Below are 25,476 nucleotides of genomic sequence, written 5' to 3'. Positions count from 1 at the left end.
GTATTTCTAAAATTACAGTTACAGGATATATTTTCAGAATTCAATAAGTTATTTATGAGACTTCTAAAATTCTGTGTCTTCATTTTCATGATGATTTTAAAAGTTACATGAACATATTCTGAATTTTCTGGAAGACTGCCTTCTAACTGATATTTGCCCATTGATTTGAGAATCAGTTTTTGCATGTATCTCATGGTCAAAGTGAGGCCTACCAGTCTCTCATTACTTGTCATGAGCCAATGGGACAAGAAGAGAAGCAAATGGCATAAATTATGTATTCACACCAGGGAAGGCCAAACAGCATCACAATGCACTAGTAATCAAAAAACACATTAGCATTGGCATGCCACACTACTAAATTAGTGCATGGTTTAGTACCATGATTTTACTGTGAGTGACCTATTTATTTTTAGCAATCAACATTTTCTTTTCCATTTAATTAATTAGTTTACATCTGATTGATTTTGTGGTTTTGTTTTTGTTAATTTGTTTAGGTTTTATAGATAGAAAAAGTTACATTCATAAAAAGGCTATTGCTAGCTTAATAGACTAAGTCAAAACTGGAGGGTCATACAAATTGTGTCTTTTAAATGGAATCTGTGCAGCCAACACAGTCTTGAGCAAGAACAAATCTGGAGATATCACAATACCACATTTCAAGATACACTACACGGGCACCTGGGTGCCTCAGTCCGTTAAGCATCTGACTCTTGATTTCAGATCAGGTCATGAGCTCAGGGTCATGAGATTGAGCTTCATCTCTCTCTCTCTCTCTCTCTCTGTAAATAAATTAAATCTTTTTTTAAATTTTTAAAGTTTTTAAAAATATTTTATTTATTTATCTGACAGCAAGAGAGAGAGAGAGCGTGCGCACAAGCAGGGAGAGCAGCAGAGTGAGAGGGAGAAACAGGCTCCCCAACAAGCAGGGAGCCCAATGTGGGGCTCGATCCCAGGACCCTGGGATCATGACCTGAGCCCAAGGTAGACACTTAACTGACTGAGCCACCCAGATGCCCCAGTAAATAAATTTAAAAAAAAAAGATATACTACAAAGTTACAGTAATCAAAATATGGTACTCGAACAAAAATGAACACATAGTTCATTGGAACAGGACAGAGACCCCAGAAATACAACCACACTTATATTTCCATTAATCTACAACAAAGGAGGCAAGAATATACAATGGGGAAAAGACAGTCTTTTCAATAAATGGTACAGGGAAAACTGGACAGCTATATGCAAAAGAATGAAACTGGATCACTTTCTTACACCATAACCAAAAATAAACTCAAAATGGATTGAAGACCTAAATGTGAGACCTGAAACTATAAAACTTCTAAAAGAAAACATAGCCAGTAATCTCTTGGACACTGGCCTTCGTGACATATTTACAGACTTGTCTCTTCAGGCAAGGGAAACAAAAACAAAAATAAACCAGTGGGACTACACAAAAACAACAAGCTTTTGCAGGGCAAAGGAAACCATCAGTAAAATGAAAAGGCCACCTACTGAATGGGGAAAAAATATTTGCAAGCAATATATCTGATAAGGGGTTAATATCTAAAATATGTAAGAATTTATATAACTCAACACCAAAAAAACAAATAATCTGATTTAAAAATGGGCAGAGGACCTCAATAGGCATCTCCCCAATAGGACATACATATGGCAAACAGACACATGAAAACATGTTCAACATCACTAATCATCAGGGAAATGCAAGTCAGAACCACACCAAAAAAAAAAAACCCAAATAATCTAAGAAGGGGCAGAACACCTGAACAGGCATTTTCCAACAGACACATGAAAACATATTCAACATCATAAGCAGGGAAATGCAAATCGGAACCACAATGAGTTATCACCTCAGACCAGTTAGAACGGCTAGTATCAAACAGATAAGAAATAACAAATGGTAGCAAGAATGTGGAGAAAAGGGAACCCTTGTGCACTGTTTGGGGGAATGTAAACTGATGCAACCCCTGTGGAAAACAGCATGGAAATATCTTAAAAAATTAAAAATAGAAGTACCATATGATCCACTAACTCCACTACTGGATATTTACCCAAAGATAACAAAAACATTCATTCAAAAGGATATATGCACGCTTATGTTCATTGCAGCATTGTTTACAATAGTCAAATTATAGAAGCCACTTAAGTGTTTGATAGGCGAATGGATAAAGAAGATGTGGTATATATACACAACAGAATATTACTCAGCTACAAAAAGGATATCCTGCCATTTGTGACAACGTGGATGGACCTAGAGGGTATTATACTAAGTGAAATAAGTCAGAGAAAGACAAATATGATTTCACTTGCATATGAAATCAAAAAAGCAAAATAAACAAAATCAAACAAAATCATAAATACAGAGAGCAAACTGGTGATTGCCCCAGAGGAGGGGATTTGGGAGGCGTGGGCAAAATAGGAGGAGACTGAGGTAGAAACTTCCAATTATAAAATAAGTAAGTCATAGGGATAGGAAGTACAAATTGGGAATCAATAAAATTTTAATAACATTATATAGTGACAGATGGTAACCGCACATATCATGGTGAGCACAGCATAATATATAGAATTGTCAAATCACTATGTTGTACACCTGAAACTAATGTAACATTGTATGTCAGCTGTAGTTCAATTAAAAAAATAAGTAAATGGAATCTGGGCAATACTCTTTTGACAAACACTGTACTATTTAAAATATCAACTCGTAACAGCCTACTGTAAAAGTGTTAGAATATTTACGTTTATTATCCCCATTTTAGATCTGATATAAATAAAATCATCAATATACACAAAGAACAAATGCTGATTCTTTCTCTGTACTAAGGATTTCTCATGTTACTGAGGCTAAAAGGGAACTCAAAAATATTCCTTTCTTATGAGGTCAGTGAATTCTAATCAGCCAGTTGTCTGCATGAATACTTTCACTTATACAAGTAGTTAGTTATTGTTTGTCAACTAAAAGTGCCTTGAGGCTGACTACCGTTTAAGCAAAAATCCACCTTGAAAAAAAAGTGTTTTAAAAAAAATGTGAAAATCAAGGGTATTTTTCTTTCAACTAAAGAGAAAAGTCCTTTCAAACATAAAAATGATCACTGCCATTTGGTCATTTCAGCACCAAGATAGATCTGGCAATCAAAGATACCGCTAATGGTGAAGACAGCCTCCAGCAGTTAAAGCATCCAGGAGAAGAATTACTTTTTTAGGGTAAATAATACTTCCTGTGACCACAGATTCAGACGTCGAAGGCCCCATGCATCAAGTTGATGGCATCATTTACATGAAGCCTCCACTGTGATCAGCTCTCTGACTAACACATGAAAGAAAAACGCTTCCAAGGCCCAGTTAAGATTCTGATTAATAGGTTGGTCAGGTAGAGCCAAGATTGGCAACAGGCTGCAGTTGGTGCTTTGTCCAGGACCATGGATCATTTAGGATGAATGGAGCCCTCAGTAACGGAGTTAACGGCCGCTCTCAGGCAGCAACTCGAAATGCGGTCCTAGGGTTTGTTTGGCCCTGCAGTTGGCACCACAGCCAGCAAACACTCCAGCTGGGCAGCAGAACCCCGGCCAGCCCTTCTCACCTGATCTGCCAAGTTTGGCAGGCGTTCCCCTTTCGCTGTCCAGATTCTGAATGTGTGTGTAGTGAAGGGAGAAGATGTGGTCGTGCCTCTTAATGGTGAGGAAGTTGGAAGAGGTTGTGGTGGGTTTTTTTAATACACTCTTGTTCAAGATAAGTCAGTTTGTGAGGGAAAAAGTCAAGCTTTGAATACAGAAAATAGGGAGAGACTGGAGCCCCAAGAAAAACAAATCTGCATAGGTGATATAGCAGCTGAGTATGTGCAATATTTTTTCCTTGTGAAAAAGGGTGTGAGGCTTCAGCAATAGAAGGGAACCATAAACGTGCAAGAGCAGGGATACTCTAGCCCCTCGGTCTTACAGATGCAGCTGCTGCCCGACACTGCCTCACAAAGAACCTGGTTGAAAGGCAAAATGGTTTCAGGTTTTCATGCTGTGGTCATTAGACACGTGAGCCACTCTCGGAGGGTGTGTTGGGCCTGGGAAGCTAGGCACCTGTTGCAGGCAGAAACACAATACACTTATTGATTTGAGAGGGCTGCACGGAGTAACTAAAGAGGACACACAAAAATCCAAAATAATAAATGGACCCATTACCCAATGATGTTGCAAAGGGGCCTCTAAAGGAAAGCCATAGATCCAAATTACTTTGTCTAAGGCGATACAGAGCAGAAAGAATTGTTTATGGAAGGTTGGAGGAAGGGCAGTGAGAGAAGAGTGAGGAGGGAAGCACTGCTTAATAAAAACTGGTGTTGTACTTGAGGCCATCTAAAAGAACCCCTTCTGATTTATCTTCTCCCAAAGCTGCAGCAGCAGTGATTGAAGTGACTATAATAGCCCAGGAGAAATGTTGGTACTATTAGTTGGGTGATTGATGGAAGCGCTGCCAAAACAGCTAGGGAATTTGTCAATGTATTTTTTGAAGTTTGTAAATGATGACACTGGCAAAGTGTAAACAAACTCAGCTCCAGCAGACACGTTACACAGTCCCCAAAATGACACTTCCAGAGACTCATTTGCTGGATTTTTCCAATTAGGAATCATCAGCTGGAGTAAAGTGCTCTGGTTTCTCAGGCCAGGGCAGATGGGCTTGTGCAGCATGCAAGATTTAAAGAAAGTCATCAAAATAACTTCCGTTGACTCATCCAAAGGACTGAACTGTCAGTTTGTTGCAGGAAACCTGGCAGACGATAAGCAAAAAAGTCCAGAGATATTTGTATCCCAAAGACTCAGAGTCCTATAACTCTATGACTATTGGACGAGTCACGTTAATTTTTTAAGGTCATACTACAATGACTCAAGCTCCCGTCAGCTCAATGAAGCAAAGGGAAAAGACAGACCCAAAAAACTGGGGTAGCAAACAAGAAGACTTGAGGGGTAAAGGAGCAGGGTGTCTTTAAGAAAGACACAGAAGTTCAGAAGGAGAATAAGGTCAGGTCATACAGGATCATTAGACTGTGTTAAGGATTTTGGTCTGTAGACAAAGCCATTGAAAGATTTCATGCATGGGAATTACGTTCTCAATTTACATTTGGAGAAGACCACTCTGGTTGGAATGCAGAGCATGCATTGAGGGAAGCAAGTGTGAACAAGGGTTGGTAATAAGGTTATAGCCATGTCTAGCTGAGAGTTGTTAGACTGGACCAAGAATATGGCAGTAGGAATGGAAGAAAAGGAAGAGATTAGAAAAACATCTGGGGAGTAAAAATCCACAGGTCTTGATAATTGAGTGGATATGGAGAATGAAAGAGAAGGAGGTGTCCCTCCCACTTGTCAGGTGTTATTGTCAGTGGTATGAATGGAGTACAGTTTATTCACAGAGGTAATTTTCTCAGTAAGCTGCAGAAAAGGGTCAAAATAGCAGGTCCATGGCATCATGTTGCCCCATTAATAAGAAACAACACAAAGCAGGAAAATGTAGATGTTTCTGAACAAAGTCCTGGATGATAGGAAATATATTGAAATATATATCACCAACTTTTAATTTTTTTCTTCAAAATATCAGCAGTCTGGCACAAAAGAAAAGGAAATATGAGATCTACAGAATCCCCTGGAGAAAGAAGGCAGGCCGTCAGCTATAATAGTGATTTTTAAAAGACCAGAGAATCAAAAATTATATCCATGAAGGATCCGTAGGGCACCACAAAAACACAAAGTGTAACAAAGAATGGCCAGTTTCTATCAAGCAGAACAAAGTTTTTAATATATGTGTTGCTCTGGATTAGACTGTGGAGCTAGGGCTGTGAAACCAAGAGAAACCTAAGAACCCCTAGCTAAGTCCATTCTCAAAACAAATTCTCACTCCCCTATTCAGCAAGTGGTAAGATTAGTCTTGATTGTGTTTCTGTTATATTTTTAAAATATGAGTCCTCAAAAAGAAATAACCTGAAATAAGTTCTATGTTTCCTGACAAGCTAAGTCAAAATGTTTTCCTGTTTTCTTACAAGAATTTTCACAATGCAAGTTTGTAATTTTAGGAAAAACATATCTCTATGCACATTTCCGAGCATAATTTGCTTAAAATCTGCTTTGATGCCAGCACCTGGCTGAAATCCCCCACCTCCAGGCCATCCCATTTCCAAGGGCACATTCCACAGCCATCAGCTTACTGCTTTCCCAGCAGGATCCTGGATTCAGAGCACACCAGTGCCCAAGTGTCCAAGGGATTCAAAAAGAGAGATGAGCTTGTCAAGATATTTTTATTCTCACTTTGATGCTGCAGGGACTTAGTTGCTTTGCAGTAAGGGACATCCAGACAGACTTCCAGCAAGGCAGTGACTGGCACTGAAAGTAACTAAGTCTGTCAAAGACTCTTCGTGGAAAAGCAAAAGAAAAACGTGTACTATTGAAACAAACTGAAAGCATGTCAGAGTGATTGGCAAGCTGACTCTTCAAAAGAAGGAATAATTATTGCTTGATAATGGCAGCTTACGTCAGATGTGCATTTCTGGGCCACCATTTGGGTTATTGCAGGCTGCCTTGACATCACAGGAAGGGTTTTGTGCCTTCCAAAGCAAAACTGTGAAGTGGTGTTGGCCCCATTATTTCAACAGTGGCAGCCTCGGCAGCAGTTGCATATTGCATGTACCTCTCACGTGTCTATCCCTCCCTGTTTTAACCATCAGGCAGAGCCAGTTAGAAAGAGAGGGACCCATGGATCTGTAGTCATGGCATCTGCTATTTTGGACTAGACTAATCTTTCCAACCATACTAATAGTCAGTGTTTGCACAATCTATTTAAGCCCCCCAAAATAAGTCAGCTTTTCATTTTACTGGTTTCTAAACAGTAACATTCCTCTCCCCAACCCCCCAAAAGATGTAGTCCCTGCATGCAAGTTTAGAATCCTTTACTAGATATATTTTTCATTCCTTGGGGTGACTTTCTTGTGGTCTTCTTTTGCGTTTGAATTTTTTCTCACCTTTTCTCTAGGAGTGCAAAAGAAAAGAAACTTGAATTGTTAAGGATATAGGACTTAGAGGGCATAAACTACCTCATAAATAAGAACTATCTAGGGAAAATGATTTGCGTATTGACAGTAACTATCTCACTCTATTCATTACGTAACTAAACTTGCACATTTGTTAGTCACAGTTGTCAAAGGACATCTCCTTTGACTCCTCCAAATCATACAGGTGTACTGATATATTTGCTCATTCATTTATTTCAATAAAAAGTTATTTACCTACTATGTTCCAGGCATGGTCAAGGTATTGAAGGACTTATTTCAGATAAGATCGGGCGCGTTCAGGGTGGTATGGCTGTAGACAAAGGACTTATTTCAAATAGCTATTTCTGAATGTTTCTAGAATACAGGAGTGTTGTATATGCTACTTTCTGAGAGAAAAAGAGGTCTGTACCAAGGAAGGATTTTCCCCTGGAATATGGAAATCATATTGTCCTTTGAGGCAGACACTGCTAATTACCTACCCAATGTCCATTCTCCCCTTCTTCCTTACTAATTAAACTGATTTTAAAAAGAGTAGAAATGTTCCTAGCTAAAATACTCTATTTCCTAGCCTCCCTTGCTACTTACAATGGTCACTTCTTAACTCAAGTCTGGTTAATAAATTATTGCCAGAAATCTCAGGTGAAGGCACATTTTTCTTGAATAAAAGGGAGAAAGACACAGTCTCTATTGTCACTGTAGGGTCAGCGCATCAGCTTTGGACAACCTACCTTGAGACTCCTCATACATAAGAAAAACAAATTCCTGGGGCGCCTGGGTGGCTCAGTCCTTAAGTGTCTGCCTTCGGCACAGGTCATGATCCCAGGGTTCTGGGATCGAGTCCCACATCGGGCTCCCTGCCCTGCGGGAAGCCTGCTTCTCCCTCTCCCACTCCCCCTGCTTGTGTTCCTGCTCTCGCTATGTCTCTCTCTGTCATATAAATAAATAAAATCTTTGGAAAAAAAAAAAAAGAAAGAAAAACAAATTCCTATTTGTTCAAAACACTATAGCAGAGATTGCTAGTGTTATTCTTCAAAATCGTTTTCTCTTCTTCCTGACCACACAGCTAGATTACTTTTCCCAGCCTCCCTTACAGTTAAATGTGGTTATTGGAATATACAGTAAGAGGGACAAGCACTACTACAGACCTGGTCCGCATAAATTTCCTTTGTGTATGCCTACATGCACTTCCTACTTCTGCTCAAAGCCAATGTCCAAAGCAAACTTGAAAGACATCTATTGAAGGTAAGTGATACAAAAGTTTCCATCAGCATGGGTCCTGACAGACTGTATGGGTCAGAACCCACCCACACCAACAGGAACAACTACTTTGGATTTCATGTAAGAAAAAATAAACTTAGGATACATTAAGTCAGTGAAATTTGTGACTGATTTGTTACAACAGCTAACATTGTCCTAAATACTAACATTATCCTATTTGAGCTAAAATACTGCTAGAACAAAACCCCAAATATTTGGCAAATATTTAGCACTCAGGTGGTAGATTCCTAGAAGGTGGGAGAACGCTGTTTTGTTATGGCAAGATGGTTGATAAAAACAATCTGGAAGGCAGACCAGGTATCTACTGAGACAAGCAACAGGGGAAGTAGTTGAAAAGACAGACTATGTTCGTGTGTTTCAGCTGTTGTATGCTGTTTATTGCAAGTTATTATGAGGAAGATTGCAGCTAAGGCAAAAATTAACAACTGTTGAGTAAAATTCCAGGATTAAAGTGAGTCCAGAAATTTGAAGGCTCACAAGGTTGGAAAAGTCAACATCTTCTGAACTCCCCCCAAAATATGAAATAAATGGAAAAAGGGCTTAAGTAGAAATGAACAAAGGACTCAAATTGTTTCAAAGACCTCAAAACAGCCTCTATTAAGTTGAGAGAAAGAGGCATTAGGAGGAGTTTGCAATGAAATATAGCAGGTTTGAGAAATATCCAAGAAAGAACTTTGGTTCATGATTATGGGCACATAAAACTAACTTGGAAGCACATAGAGAGATCTAGTGAGCTTTTTAACGTGTTGTATTACAAAAAAAAAAAAAAAAGAAAGAAAGAAAGAAAGAAAGAAAGAAAGAAAAAAATCATGAACTTGGCCAAAATAAGGAACTAAAAACTAGCCTATGACTGTAGGAGAAGTTTTGGCAGTCCAAATTTGCACCAGCAGAGAACAGGTTGCAAAAGGTTGTATTGTCTCCAAGGAAGGAAGCCTTACCAGTGATGACTTCGCATAAACAGAAAAGATAAGAATCTAAAGTCAAAGAAGACTACCTCTAGGGAGATCAGGAGCAGCAGCAGCAAACAGTAAAAAAGGGAATGAGTAAATCCAGGGTCTGCTGAGACATGTCCTCCTCTGCAGAGGTGGGGGGTCCTCAACAATGCTTGTTCAACAAGAGTCCATTCTTGAAATGGACAATGACCACCCAGTGGACCTCTTATTTTTCCCTTTTCTAAAAGGAAACCATCTTGCAATTATCTTGTTCTTGACCTAGTACTGTATATCTGCATGGGGGAGGGGAAAGATACCCTTTTTTTTTTTTTTTTTTTTTTTTGGTTAGAAGTGGCTGGAATTCATGGAGCCTTACCTGTACCTGATTAGAGAAATTTGTCATTCAGAAATTATGGACTTTGATCTGGAAACAATAACTATAGTTATCCGTTTTCTCCTTTGGAAAGGGGCTGAGTATTGATCTTTGCATAGAAAATGGAATCAAAATGCTGTTTATCAAAATGTTTCCTCTTTGCCCTGCATTTCTTAGCTTACCATTAAGATGATAAAGAAATAAACAGGATTTGAGATTTATGTTTAAAAAGGAACTTTGAGGATAGTTATTGGTACATGGAACTAACTTGGAAGCAAACAGTTATTTGTTTATTATTCTTCCCATACATCTCAGTTTCTGTTTCAGTGAGTTCCATCCAATGGAATGTGAATAGAAAACTTCCCAGCTGGATCCAGAAAAATCCCCCGTGCATTTTCCTCCATGCTCTTAATTAATGGAAAACACACATGGAAGACGGCAGTGGCTATGCCAGGGTTTCATGGTGGACATCTTTCAGTAGAGCCTTAGCTCTCAAATTCTGTGGACCAGTAACACCCACATTGGACTGATAATAAATAAGAAATAAATTTCTATTTGTTTAGCCACTAAAATCTAGGGGTTTATCCTGAGGCTAGTGTTTTCTGAATGCTAAATAACATGGGAGCTCACATTACCCTTACTGTGTACACACAATTCCTAACTGATACCCTATCAATGAATGAAAGCTTTTGTTCAAATGTGTTTATATCATAGGTGGTGATGTCTGGACAGCCTCCATACTCAGGAGAAGCAGAAACCATGAAGCTGTTCTTTTTTTCTCTCTTATTTTATCTATTTATTTGCACGTAATGTACTATTTCTCCTGTATTCATTTCAACTTTTATCAGCTTAGGGGAATTTTCTTTGTGATTTTCCTTTTATATTACAGAGGTTGGAAAATAATCTCCAATGCCAGTCAGAGGGGTCTAGGGATTTCACTGTGACAACTTCTCCAAATCTAAAGTTAAGGTCTGAGCAAGAGCAGAAGCAGAGAAAGCAACCCAAAAAATGGCAGCTGTAGGAACACAGAATAGGGAAGGAGACACTGAGCAACAGGGAGAGCAACTGGATAGGACAGAAGAGATAAAAATCTATCCAAACCCTGAAAAGGGGTTTGGAATCAGGTGGTTCCACTTGTGACAGAAACTTAAGAAAGATATGCTAAAGGAGTGTCTGAAATTATTATCCCCGAGGATTTGGAGAAAATATGTGCAGCTATATGTGAACTCTCTATTAAAAGTAGATAGCCCAGAGGAATTGCAATGTTTGGTTCCAGAGTTTCTCACATTTAACCCACCAGGCACAAGTGAAATTGATAGGGATGGAGAGCTAAGTGCACTGAGCACCTACCGGGTATTGCACACTAACTACAGATGGATGCGTGACTCTAATCCCATCCTCCAGCTGCCACCACACCAAGTACCACAGTTCCAAATGACACTTACCAGGGGTAGTAAAAAACAAACAAACCTTTCAATTTAATGAAGTTTGAAATAATAGGAGATTGAATTTTTCATTCTCTTGTTTTTTCCTTATAGTTTAAAAATGTGACATATTTATGGAAAAGTACAGATTGTCCCTATTCCAAACACAGTAGTAGTCTCTTTTCTAAAAATAAATATGGCCAATTATATTTGGGGAGGATTTATTTTCCTTTGTCTCACTTTCAAACAAAAAAGTTTTAAAATATGTTTTTAAAAAGTTCTAAAATCTTATCATAAAACAAAATCCAACACTAAATAGGACCATGGGTATTTTTGCTGGTACATTAACAGTCTACAGTGCTGTATGTTTGAATCTCTACTCACCAAGTATTTACTGAAACTCTATCATGTGACCATAACTATATCAGGTAAGGGGCAGTAGAAGGAAACTAAAATCTGACAGGTCTTTAAGAAACATACACTCTAATGAAAGATATTGACCATGAATCCATTAATTATGGAAGAGTATAAGATACGCTGGTTTTCAAAGTGAGTTGAAACTCTTCACTTTCTATGCAACTAATAACAACTTGGCTATTTTCTTTTTTTTTTTTTTTTTTTTTTTTTAAGATTTTATTTATTTATTTGAGAGAGAGAGAGAATGAGAGACAGAGAGCATGAGAGGGAGGAGGGTCAGAGGGAGAAGCAGACTCCCTGCCCAGCAGGGAGCCTGATGCGGGACTCGATCCTGGGACTCCAGGATCATGACCTGAGCCGAAGGCAGTCGCTTAACCAACTGAGCCACCCAGGCGCCCCACAACTTGGCTATTTTCATACCTCAATGATGCAGTAAAAATAATAACAAAAGCTTCTAACATTTACTGAAGTGTTATGCGCCATGTAGACTAATAAATGTTTTCTGTGGATTAATTTTATCTTTAAAAACTCTATGAGGCAGGTAAAAAAAATAGAAATTTGTCACAATTTTTCAAAATACAGTACATAAACACCAAAAAGTGTAATAAATTGACCAAGATTGCTTATCTGAAGAGTGGTAAAGCCAAAATTTAAACTCAGGCAGTTGAAGATTCTTCCATCTAGAATCCGTACTATTTAAGGCATTATCCATTTGAACCAGATCTTGCCTAGAAACCTATGTCAGGATAGCTGGACCCCTAGAAATATACTTCATCTGTGACCTGCAAACAACTTAGGACTAGGATACTCAGAGCCAGTCCATATCCCGGTTGGTGCTAATATCTGACCCACTATTAGACACATCATAGCCCTTATTGGATCTGGTGATTTAAGGAGTCAAATCAGTATAATTATTCCTCCCAAAGTTCTAACTATTCGCAAAGATTTCTTGAATGGAAGACAATTGATTTATCTTAAACTTGCGGTACTTCCCCTAATCTAAGCACCTTGACTCAGAATCAACTCATATCCCTAAGATACAAGCAGCTCCAAACTCTGGACACATACATAACCAGCCAATACTCAGAGGAATCTATCTACCAAGAGCCACTCATTTCAGATGCTTCAGCATTTCTTACTTCCTTCCTTTAATTCACTCAACAATATTCAGTGACTACTAGAGCCAAGTACTATATAAGGCACTGAATTAAAACAGCTGCCACAATTTTTCAAAAAATATTTTATTTATTTATTTGACACAGAGAGAGAGAGAGCGAGCACACAAGCAGAGGGAGCGGCAGGCAGAGGGAGAGGGAGAAGGAGGCTTCCCGCTGAGCAGGGAGCCCGATGTGGGGCTTAATCCCAGGACCCTGGGATCATGACCTGAGCTGAAGGCAGATGCTTAACCGTCTGAGCCACCCAGGCACCCTGCTGCCACAGTTCTTACCCTAATGGAGAGTATGGTCTACTAGGAAAAACAGTGACAGGTAATTCTGTGGAAATGGAATTTTACTTTGTAATTTCTGTAAACACTTATTTTAAGTTATTTACATCAACTTGCAGAATGCAAGAAAAGTTCTAAGATAATTTATTTGTGAAATTATAATAGCTATATCTGTTCCAGATACATCTGGTAGATAAGCTACTCTAGAGAGGATAAAATGATTTGTCTAAATGCATCTAAATGCTTCTAAAAGACACTGTGGTAATTTTAGAAGAAGTTACAGGACTACTTGGAACTACTAGATTAAAATCAGTTATAGGACCTTAAATTCATATGAAATTAGCAAATCTAGAAAGTCCATTTCAGTAAATATTTTGTATTTGTAAAATCTCAGTGAATTGAATTTTAATTACAAGATGACTTTAGAACTTCAGATTTACAACAAAAATGAACTATTCTAAATACCTAGTGACATTACCTTCTCCACTCAAGTCATGCTCAAAAGATACATAGTTTTGATTATTTCCTTGTATTGGAACTGCTGATTTCCTTGTAGCCTTTTCCAATAAGAACTAAATCCTGAATCAGATACTGAATTTCTAGAAAACAGATACAACACTCCTGGTTTCTCTAGAATTCCAGTGCGTGGAAAATAAAAGGGAGAAGGTGAGGTGACAATAATAGGTTTCAAGAAGATGAAACATTTTGCAAAGGACAGTGATTAAAACTCCCTATCTCAATGGAAGAATGAGAGAGGGCTTCAAATTGCAACAGATGTGATTGAAGGTAGATACCTAGAAGAAATCACCAGTTGCACGGGGCATGAAACCATTGAGCATCATAAGAAAAAAACAAAAAGAAAAGAAACATTGGTGAATCTCTTTGCCTTGTGAGGTCATCTCCCTGAGAAATTTCACTGCCTGCCACTGGCACGCATGCCAGAGACAGCACTGCTCTAAGAGATCTCAGAGGTCTCTTCCAGTCCACAAAGCTATGAGCATGCTGCTTCCTAACCTGTCACCTTATCTTCCTCTTATCTGTGAATACTACGCATGAACTCTGACCTCAATACTGCAGATAATACAAACAGAACGACATTGCCCCTGTGATAATGGATTTATGGAGACAGAACTAAGAAGCAATTAAATAAAAGCATATAATAGATCAGTTTAAAATAAAGTGCCAAATGGGGTGATTCCACTTATAGGAAAAGATAAAGATAAAAGCACAGTGCTTACGTGCCAGACCCTTTTTATACTTTTCTAAATTAATCCCACAACAGCCTCATAAAATAAATATTGTTTTTCCCCATTTAGCATCTTAGGAAATTGTGGTTTAGAGGGGACATATACAAGATTATAACTAGAAGTAGGAAAAACTAAGAATCACACCTACGTCTAACTCCAAAGCTCTTCTCACAAAACAATAATATTGTATTTTGGATCCTGTTAGTAACACACTCTCTACAGTGGAAATGAGGCTGTAGTGCATCATCCCTAATGTCTTCCTCAATCTAAGTATCTCCAAAAAAAGTAAAAATCTTTTAGAACTATTGTTAAATGAATAAATACAGATCTTGAATTTCTATTTTCTCCTCTACAAATCTTTTCTAATCAATTAATAATAGCACTTGCATTTTATTATTTGTGATTTCAGAAGGACTCCCAGGGAATTAGTTGAATTCAGGGTAGGAAAACAGTATTAGCTTAAGGCATAGAGATGAATGGATTTAGAGGCACTAAATGAGGAAACCAAATGGGTTCTCAAAGCTCAATGTTTTAGAATTAGCCTTAAGTACTCAACAAACAAATCAAGAACCAACATTAAAAGCTCAGAGTCGGGCAGGGCCTCTTGTTCCTTTTAAAATCCACATTGTGGGTTTTAAGTTCATAACACTATTTCTAATAACGGCATCTTTTAAGAGCTCACATTTTGAGAGACCATGAAGGATCAAACTGCTAACCTCCACATAATAGTCATGGCCTACAGATTTTTAAAAATTTTAATTAAGGAGTTCCCAACTCTTCTAACGCTGGGTAGTCTGCCATGGCCTGTGTGAATCAAATTTCCTAAACTTCAGTCATTCCCATACTAAACCATGAATATTGTTCTATCTGCACACCAACTGCTCTATTATATCTTTAATCCTTTCCCTTAAAGCGATTCCCTTTTTAAATTAAATAAATTTGATTTTCCAGTGCAATTATAATGACAAATTCATTTAATTTGCCAGAAATTAGAGGTTGCTATAAAAATAAATGCATAACTATTTTAAAAATAATATATAAAAGGTTGTTTTTGTACCATCTAAAGTCCTCTTGCATGCCACCAGTTGCTTGAGTATCATTCTTCAGTAAACTGTATTTTCATCTATGCCTCTCCTTGTTTCCCCAGAACTATCCCCAGCAAACAGAAGGGCACAGATGGAGAAGGGAGAGTGTCTTCCTTTATCTCAAGTGAGATCAGCATAAAGGATCACTTTTCCCAAGAGTGAAAGCTTAGGCATGTCTTTCAGATGCTCACCAAGGTGAAAAAGAAAACAGCACTCTGATAGCCCAGAGGAATTGTTCCCCTTTTCCTTTCCTGCTGATACCTGAGCTATCGCGGGTTGGTATCTGAGATGCTTTGTAGGAGGCCTGCCTCAGCCACAGGGGAAAGAGGCGGTGCTGAGAACAGAAGTCAGAACCACCCTGACGCTTCACTGTGGCTGCTGACTGGAAAACAACAGGAAAAGTCAGGCCAGTCACTCCCCAGAGAGCCCCTGATGAGCATCAGCTTTTCGTTTTTTAAGGTTCAATATAGCTTGAGTACATCTACTTCTAACTCCATCTCATCTGCAGTGTGGTAACTGGGTTTCCTAAACAAAATTAACACAAGTGTCAAGGTGAAATTGCGAAAGTGAAACTGGCAGCAAAGGGCAAATCTGAAGGCCTTTAATGGATTGGAAAACCAAATGGCAATTTCTAGCTAGGTCCCTTGCCTTAGGCTGGACTAAAACAAGGCAATCACATTTCAGTCTGCTCTTTCAATAATTTTACCAATACATCAGGCCTCACAAAGTTTATGCACAAAGACAATCCTATGCTTAGTTAGAATAGGCGGTCACCTCTATAGGTGGTCTTAGAATACTCCCCAAATGATCCTTCATCCCAAATTTATCTCCCTTTATGGTCCCCCATATCCTTGAAACAAAGCTATGAAGGTCACTAATAAAGAGAAAATGATCCAAAAGGGCAGCCCATTAAAGCAGGGTGAGTGCAAAGCAACAACCACACATTAAATGTTGGGATTAGATATTTAGTCACTTAGAGCTAGGGCTTAACGCCAGGGGATTCAGACAGGTAAATCTAGATAAAAGTGAAGTTATGAGAACCATATCAAAATCATTTACAAGTTTTTTTGAAATATACATGCCCAATACCCAAGCCCAGATATTCTGCCTCCATAGATCTGGGAAGACAGCCAATAGGGTACCACAACTGGGTCAGAGACCTCTTATGAGAATGTGGCCAGGAGACCTAAATTAGAATAAAAGATTTCTGAAGAGAAATTCCCCCTACTTCATACAAACTTGTCTCTATCTTTGAAGCAATAGTCATGGTAACAGAGAGCAATTTCTAGCTATTACCCATTTTTGAATGAAGAGGATGTTAGAAAATATTAGCCTATGGTGTTCTTCTGAATCAGTATATATTTTTCTTGCACAGAGCATGCAACAACGGGAAATACCAGCCAGCAGCTGCACATCATGGCAATGTTCCTGCTTTGGGATGTATTCACCCCACTTAAGAAAGCTAATCTGCTCTCCAGGTCTGCTGTACCACCTCCTGCTTTTCCTTTATTATTACAGATACGGGAGCTCAAAAAAGACAATCTGGGAAACTCAGGTTTCAGCAAGCTATGCATATATTATAAGGGTGAATTCTCCCTCCCTTCATCCCTCCCTTGCAAAATACTCCCTACTTAAATTGCAAACCTTGGAGCCAACACGTCTGGCTCTAGCTGCCTCAACATTCATAACCTTGTTATGCAAATAAAACAAAGAAATTAGAATTCTAGTTGGGCCCTAATAAAAGTAGCCCCCCAAAAAGCATTCTTAAATGACACTGTTACAATGCATCCCTATTTTGTGTTTGCTATCAGTTTTTGAGCAATTCAGCTGAAGAGAAGTAGATGAGTTAATGTTTGTCTTGATATTTCTAATTTCCAAGTATTTGGTATATGCATTCTTTGTGAAAAGTTCCCCAAATGGTGAGAATGGGTCAAGCCATGGCCCTTAAATGAAAAAAGCAGAATCAATCAAATTTGAAAAAGTAGAGATTTAAATGAACCCACAGAGCCTTGAACAATGGAAAAAATACCTTTCAGAAACTTTATTTCTATTATTGCTGGAGGCCTAAGCAGTATCACCTCGGCTATTTCAGAGAATGTGCTGCCACCTCCTCACAGAAAGTTGTGCTGCTCAGCCCCCTTAATCTTACCCAAAGCCTCCACGAAATGTAAATATTTATGACTCACAAGCTGTACTTCCCTCGCCCTGTTCAATATTATTCTTCCACAGAACACTGGGTTTCTTTAAGATAGTTGCAGGGCCTTGTCTCAGAGAAAAACAAGAATTTTTAAGAATCTTATTGCTACTTGCTCCAAGAGGGCAGATGATTGTTCTGAATTTCCCTCAGGGAAAGCCTTATTGAAATAAAAAGCAGAGAGAGACTAGCGCATTGGCCAGTCATTTATCCAGGAGCTCCCATTCATAAAACAGGGAATGGAAGTAGGGGGAGAGGCAAAATGTCAGGTGTGTAGTACATGGAAAAGTTTCCATGGCCAAAGTCATCTTTCCTGTTGGTCCTTTAGATCTTAGACCAAAGTACAGCTTCTAGAGAGCCCTTGCTCAGTTCCCATACATATCACAGACTGGGTCTAACAGAAAAGTCTGGGGAAAAAAGTCAGAAGACCTATGTTCAAGTCCCAGTTTCACTCAGTTCCTAGCAGTGTTACACTGGAAAGGAACAACGTCTCCAGCCTCATCTGTAAACAGAGAATAAGATTTGTTCTGCTTACTTGTCAGGGTACTTAGGGGAATTCAGTGGGGTAATGAGGGTAAAAAGTGTTTTGAGAACAGTAAGGGATTGACAAATATCTAAGGAAAAGTATGCTAATAAAATCCATCAGTGGAAATAATCCTTTAAAGTTTGATGATATAGAATTATCATTGCTGCACCCCATAGATGTCATGGGTTTACACCATTATGCTAACCCATGTAGTGGAATTTTGTGGAATTCACAAAGTTGAACTCTTCTGTTGCCTTCTGTCTTCATCATATTCAAATACAATATATTCCTAAAGAGAGTATAGGATTTGCCTGAGAATAAGATGCCTTACATGGATCCTCCTTCCATGCATCTTCAAAAAACGGCTTCCTAGAAGATTAGTTTGAGATTTTAGAAACATACAACATTAGAAATGTATAGGTTGAAAATCTTCTTACATATCTACAACACTGTGACTATAAAATTCCAGAAGATAGAGTGTGACAATACAGATGCAGAGCAGAGTCCCAGGCTCCTAGATAAATGATTATTTAGCATCTATTTATGAAGGAAGCCCATGCTCAACATACCTATAGAAAATGAGTCAGCAGGTTTTTATGTTATTCAACTGAAATAAAATGGAAAAAAGTTGAAGCTGTATGCAAATTTGTGTCAATTTAAGGAACATAAGTAGTACTATTACATCATTTAAAATGCTCAGAATTTTCTTTTTAGCACAGACCATACTAATAAGGAAATAAAATGAATGCTTCAGCCAAAAGAATTAAAAAATAGTTTAATGGCTCTCAGAATCCAAAACCGAGTACAAAATTTATTTCAGGCTTTAGGTGATGTTAAGAGAAGAGTCAAAATACCTTGACCTGAACTCTAGGCCCACCTATTTATCTTATTTGCTTTGTGCCATGGCAAGCTACCTAAACTTCCTAAGACTCAATTTCAGGATCATTTCACAAATTTGTTGAGGATCAAATGAAATGCAGGATCTTAGACTTCTGCCTCCAGCCAGGATGCAATAGCTTCTACCTTAATGTCTTAGAGGAATAATTACACAATCTGAATAAAATGAAAAACACCACCCTTTTTAAGGAGTATTTACCTGAACTCCAGTGTAAGCAATGAAGGCAGCTGGGACTTGAGGGATCACCTTCCCAGAGAGAGGAAGAAACACATGGAGGTGAATTCTGCATTTGTCTTCAGTATACTCAGGAATTTGCCAATTCTCTGTATACTGGGAGTGGAGGCTGAGTGGAATGCAATGGGCTGGAGTTTGCAACAATTTCAATGGGTTGGGAATGCAGAGATTGGAGTTCTGAACTTCCAAGTAAACTGAGCTTTGAAGGACCAAGATTCAAGAGAAGTGAGCCCAAATTTCTGTGAGTCATTTCTTCTTCAGACATTTGCCAATTCCTAAACTTTGCATGTTCAAGCTGACACACCAAGAAATCAAATGGAAAGCAACACCTAGGAGATCAAAATGCTGAACAGAGGTATCAATTGTCTCATGTCGATATAGGCTGGAGTTCAGGTAAATACTCCAGGATTTCTACTGAGACCCCAAAAGAGCGATGCTCTAGAAAACATAGTAACTACATCCTAGGAGTAAAGGCAAACAAAAAAATAGATCTGTTCTAACAAAGCCTAAAATCCAGTATTGACTATAAGATTATCTGTTTATAATTCATCTACCTGCCAGAAAAAAAAAAATTAAGTTCTTTCTGGAAGCAGGTAACATCATCCAGAGCTTCTACAATATTTCATATACAATCAATACAAACTACCAAATATGTTGCAAAACAGGTCAAAATGGTCAAAAGCCAAGAGAAAAAAATAACCAAGAGATCAACTCATTGGCTATTCCAATATTGCAATTATCACATGGAGACTTTGAAATAGCTGTAACTAAAAAGAAAATAAATAAAATGTAGGAAACTTCACAGGATAATTGGAATTTATTTTTTTTAAATGGACATACTGAGGGATGCTCAGGTGGCTCAGTCAGTTAAGTGTCTGTCTTCAGCTCAGGTCATGGTCCCAGGGTCCTGGGATCAAGTGCCTCATCAGGCTCTCTGCTTAGTGGAGAGCCTGCTTCTCCCTCTGCCCATAGCTCCCCCTGCTTGTGCCCACTCTCTCTCTCGGTCTCTCACAAAATCTTTTAAAAAATGGACATACTGAAACTGAAAAATGTGATAACTGAAATTAAGAATTCAATAGGAGGGTTTAATAAAAGAATGGACAAAGAGTTAGTAAACTAAAAAATAGGTTATTCCCAGTCAAAACCCACCAACTTATTTTATAGATATCAACAAATTGATTCTAAAGTTTAGTTTACATGGAGAAGCAAAAGACCCAGAAAAGCCAATACAATATTGAAGGAAAAGAACAAACTTGGGGGACTGGTGCTACCTTATTTCAAGACTTACTATAAAGCTACAGTAATCAAGACAGTGTTGTATTGGCAAAAGAACAAATAGATCAATGAAACAGAACAGAGAGCCCAGGAATAGACCCACATAAATAGAGTCAACTGATCTTTGATAAAGGAACAAAGACAATAAAATGGAGAAAAGACAGTCTCTTCAACAAATGGTGCTGGACATTCACATGCAAAAAAAAAAAAAAAAAAAAAATCAATCTAGACACAGACCTTACACCCATCACAAAAATTAACTCAGAATGGAAAGTAAAATATGAAACTATAAAACTCGTAGAAGATAACATAGGAGACAACCTAGGTGACCTTGGGTTTGGCAATAACATTTTAGATAAAACACCCAAGACAGAATCCATGAAAGAGATTATTGACAAGTTGGACTTGGTTAAAATGAAAAACTGCCACGCAGAAGAAATTATCAAGAAAATAAAATAAGCCATAGACTAGGAGCAAATATGTGCAAAAGACACATCTGACAAAAGACTAGTTTCCAAAGTACCCCAAAGAACTCTTAAAATTTAACCAGAAGAAAACAAATAGCCTGATTTTAAAATGGGTCAAATATCTTAACAGACACCTCACCAAAGATGATATAAGATGGCAAATAAGCATACAAAAAGTGCTCCATATCATATGTCATCAGGGAACTGCAAGTCAAGACACAAATGAGATACCACCTATTAGAATGCCAAAATCCAAACACTGACAACATCAAATGCTGGTGAGGACATGAAGCAACAGGAACTCACATTCATTGCTGGTGGAAATGCAAAATGATATTGCCACCTTAGAAGTTTTTACAAAAATAAGCATATTCTTTTTTTTAAAAGATTTTTTTATTTGACAGAGAAAAAGAGAGAGAGAGAGAGCACATGCGGGGGGGCGGCAGATAGAGGGAGAAGGAGAAGCAGGCTTCCTGCTGAGCAAGAAGCTTGATTTGGGGCTCTATCCCAGGACCCTGGGATCATGACCTGTGCTGAAGGCAGATGCTTAGCCAACTTAACCACCCAGGCACCCCAAATCACACAATCCAGCAATTGTGCTCCTTAGTTTTACCCAAAGGAATTAAAAAATTATGTCCACACAAACCCTGCATGTAGATGTTTATAGCAGCTTTATTCATAACTGCCAAAACTTGGAAGCAACCAAAGTATCCTTCAGTAAGTAAGTGGATAAACTGTGGTCAACCAAATGGAATATTATTCAATGCCAAAAAGAAATGTTCTATCAAGCCATGAAAGATGAAGAAACTTAAGTGCATAATACTACTTGAAAGAAGCCAATCTGAGAAAACCACATATAGTAGGATTCCAAATACAAAAAAGGGAAAACTGTGGAGACAGTATAAAGATCAGTGGCTGCTAAGGTTAGGTGAGGGAGATGAATAGACAGAACAGAAAGGATTTTTAGGGCAGTGAAAACACTCTGTATGATATTATAATGATAGATGTGTCATTATATATTTGTACAACCCACAGAACAACACTGAGGGTGAACCCTAAGGTAAGCTATTGACTGAGTAATTATGGTGTCTATGTAAGTTCATTCTTGGTAAAAAATGTACCATTCTGGTGAGTGATACTGGTAACAGGGTAGGCTATGTATGTGGGGGGGGCAAATGGAGGGAAACCTCTGTACCTTCTTCTCAGTTTTATTGTAAACCTAAAGCTGTTCTCAAAAGATAAAGTCTTTAAAAAATAAGTTTTTGGAAAATATCAAGGTTAAAACACAGAGGGAAAATAGAAGGTGGAAAATACAGAAAAGTACATATAGCACATATAAGAAATGTATTCGGGATCTCAGGAGAGGAAAGAAAGAGAATGGAACGAAAGCAATATTGAATGAGATAATAGTCAAAATTTTCCAAACCTGACCAACATCAACAAGCCACAGGTTCAAGAATCTCCAAGCAGGATCAATATCCATGAAACCACACTTTTAGCACGTCATAATCAAATTGCTATAAATTAAGACAAAGAACAACTCCTTAAAGCAGCCAAGGCGGGGGCAAATATATATCATCTTCAAAGGAACAACAACTACACTGACAGATGACTTCTCAATAAAGACAACCAGAACACAAAAACAAAGGCAAATTTAAAGAGCTGGTGAGGGGGATTGGGGGGAACCAGACAACCTAGAAATCTATGTCAAAAGTGAAGGTAAATAAAATGCAAATGTAAAAGTATTTAATGGATCCCAAAGTACTGCAGAAAAACACAAGGAGAGGAAACCAACTGGATGCTGACTTTTAAAATCTTCATTCAGAAAAATATGATTGTAGTTGACAGTTATGAATTCAGTATCTTCTGGGCTGGCTATATAACTTGTTCTCTTAGATAACTGCAGATTAGAACCTTGCTATGGACCAGCCTTCTGACAAAGAGGTACCTTGAGAAATAAGAGGAACTATTTGAGAAAGAATATGTGAATGAATTATCAAAAATCCTACACTATCATTGTAGTTCATTTGAGCTGCTATAACAAAATACCATAGACCGGGTAGTTTTGATAAGGAAAATCTGTGTCCTAAGATGGCCGACTGAGCCAGGGAGAGAGTCCCAGTCCTTGCCCAGGGGCTTTTCTGGGTTATTCTCCCTGCTCTGCTTCCCGCATGCAACAATCCGGGTTCTTCTCCCTACCCTGTTTTGCACACGTGCCAAAAGTGCCAAGTGTGTGGAAGTAGAAGTGTATAAGTTGCCCCCTGTGTTTGTGCTTGGGGCTCAGACCTTTGAAGACCACTCTCCTCTGAACCCACTGTTGTTAAATAAACCTCCTATCCTCCAAGATCTCCGAGTGCCGCTTGGTTCTTCCATTGGGCGATCCAGTCCAGGTTCCGTAACATTTGGTTCCCTGACCAGGAAACCCAACTGCGCTGGCCCATTGTTGCCACTGGTTTGGGGCAATGGTGGGGCAGTGACGGAAGGAGGGATCATAACAGAGAAGGCACACCTTGCCTAATTTTCAGCAGTCTCCCACCCCAGTCACCTCGGGCCAGTCCCACTCCGCTGTTCCTGCCAGACTCGAGGAGACTTGGCAGGTGAGGACCCGGTCCCAACGTCGGATTCCAGTAAGGCCTAGGGCCCCAGGACCCAGACAGGCTCACCCCCATTGGGGTGGAAGGGGAGCCTGATCACCTCCCAGAGACCTCTTAGAGGTCTCACAGGTAGGGATTCCCAGGGAGAGAATGTAATAACTCCTGGAGTGTGAATGTGTGAGTGAATGTGCAGTCCGACCTGGCTTGCTCAAGCAGACTGATTCTGTGACTCCATGGGTGGGCACCCTTAAGGTCCCCAGAAGCCTATGGAGTCTGAGTGAGCCCATCTGTCATTCTGTGATGAACACATACGGTCTATGGCGGCATCAGAATAGTTTCTGATCGTAAGTCACAACGCTGAGACCACTATGGCTAAGCCTCACCTAAGCTCCTTCGGGACAGGGCCAGATGGGCATCTGATTGGTCTCCTCATCTCAGGAGGTACCCCCCCTTTGTCTGTCTCTGCGCCACCACACACAGGGACATCACCATGTGGTCACGGCAGAGTAAACCTATGGTTCTAGAGACCATGATCAAAAATTTTAAGAAGGGGTTTTTGGGAGACTATGGAGTCAGGATGAACCCCAGCAAGTTGAGAACCCTATGTGAATGGGAATGGCCCACCTTTGATGCTGGGTGGCCTTCAGAAGGGACATCAGATGTCCCAACAATTCATCGAGTATGGCAAGTCATAACAGGAGAACCAGGACACACTGACCAGTTTCCATACATTGACTCCTGGCTAGGAATTTCTCAGACCCTTCCCCCCTAGGTGTGATTCACCTGTAATAGGCAGGAAAAAGCCAGAGTCTTAATCGCCTCATCCAAGTGACCTAAAGAAAATCAGCAAAAGCCCCAGTCTCCACAGATCCTAGCCGGAGATCCCAAGGATGAACCGACCCTGCCCCCACCATAAGTACCCCCAAGACTGCCTACACCTGGCCCTTCCACCGCCATCGGTTTCACCGGCGCCCCCAGGCCCAGAGGATCCACCAGCACCCCCAGGCCCAAAAGATCCACTTTCTCCAGGACCAGCAGCCAGACTGCACCCAAGACCGGGTGCAAGCGCCCTCCAAATGCCGGTACAAGAGACACAGGAACCTGAGAGGCACGATGAAGACAGGACAGTCCAACCTGGCCATTCCATGATGTATTATCAGCCCTTCTCCACCACCAACCTCCTCAACTGGAAACATAACACTCCATCCTACTCTGAGAAACCACAGGCCATGGTAGACCTCACAGAATCCCTCTTTCAGACTCATCGGCCAACCTGGGAAGACTGCCAACAGTTACTCCGCACCCTGTTTAACACAGAGGAATGGAGGAGAATGATGAAAGGTGCACGGCAGTACCTGGAAGAGCACGCACCAGCAGGAGTCATCGACCCTGCTGCCTGGGCTAATACGGCTGCACCTGAAGAGTGCCCAGCATGGGACTTCACCACAACCAAGGACAGGCCCACATCTGCTGATACTAGGAGGCCCTCCTCTGCGGAATCTGGGCAGGAACTAAGAAACCCATGAACATGACTAAGGTATCCTCGGTCACTCAACAACCAGGGGAGTCCCCCGGGGACTCCTACGAAAGACTATGTGAAGCCTACAGGATATACACTCCATTTGACCCCGAGGTACAGGAAAGCCAACAGATGGTAAACACCTTCGTGGCTCAGGCCACCCCAGACATCAGAAAAAAAACTTCAGAAACTAGAGGGTTTTGCCAGAATGAACATCACCCAACTAATAGAGATTGCCAATAGGGTCTATGTGAACAGGGAGGTGGCAGCCGAACTGGAAGCCGACAAAAAAATGAAAAAGAAAGTCTCCTTGCCACCACCCTGAAAGAAAAGGACAACACAAAGATGGGGAGACCCCAACCACCAAAAGGGGGGAAGCCCAGAACCCCCTTGGCAAGGGATCAGTGTGCCTACTGTAAAGAGAAAGGGCATTGGAAGAACGAATGTCCCAACCAGGGAAAGGCTCAAAAGCCCAGCCGCTACAAGGAAGAACCCCGAGAGGAGGACCTCATAGGCCTTGCGGGAATGG

This window comes from Phoca vitulina, unplaced genomic scaffold (genome assembly GCF_004348235.1).
Source record: "Phoca vitulina isolate PV1807 unplaced genomic scaffold, GSC_HSeal_1.0 scaffold1, whole genome shotgun sequence".
Lineage (NCBI taxonomy): Eukaryota > Metazoa > Chordata > Mammalia > Carnivora > Phocidae > Phoca > Phoca vitulina.
Note: the sequence above shows the minus strand (reverse complement) of the source record.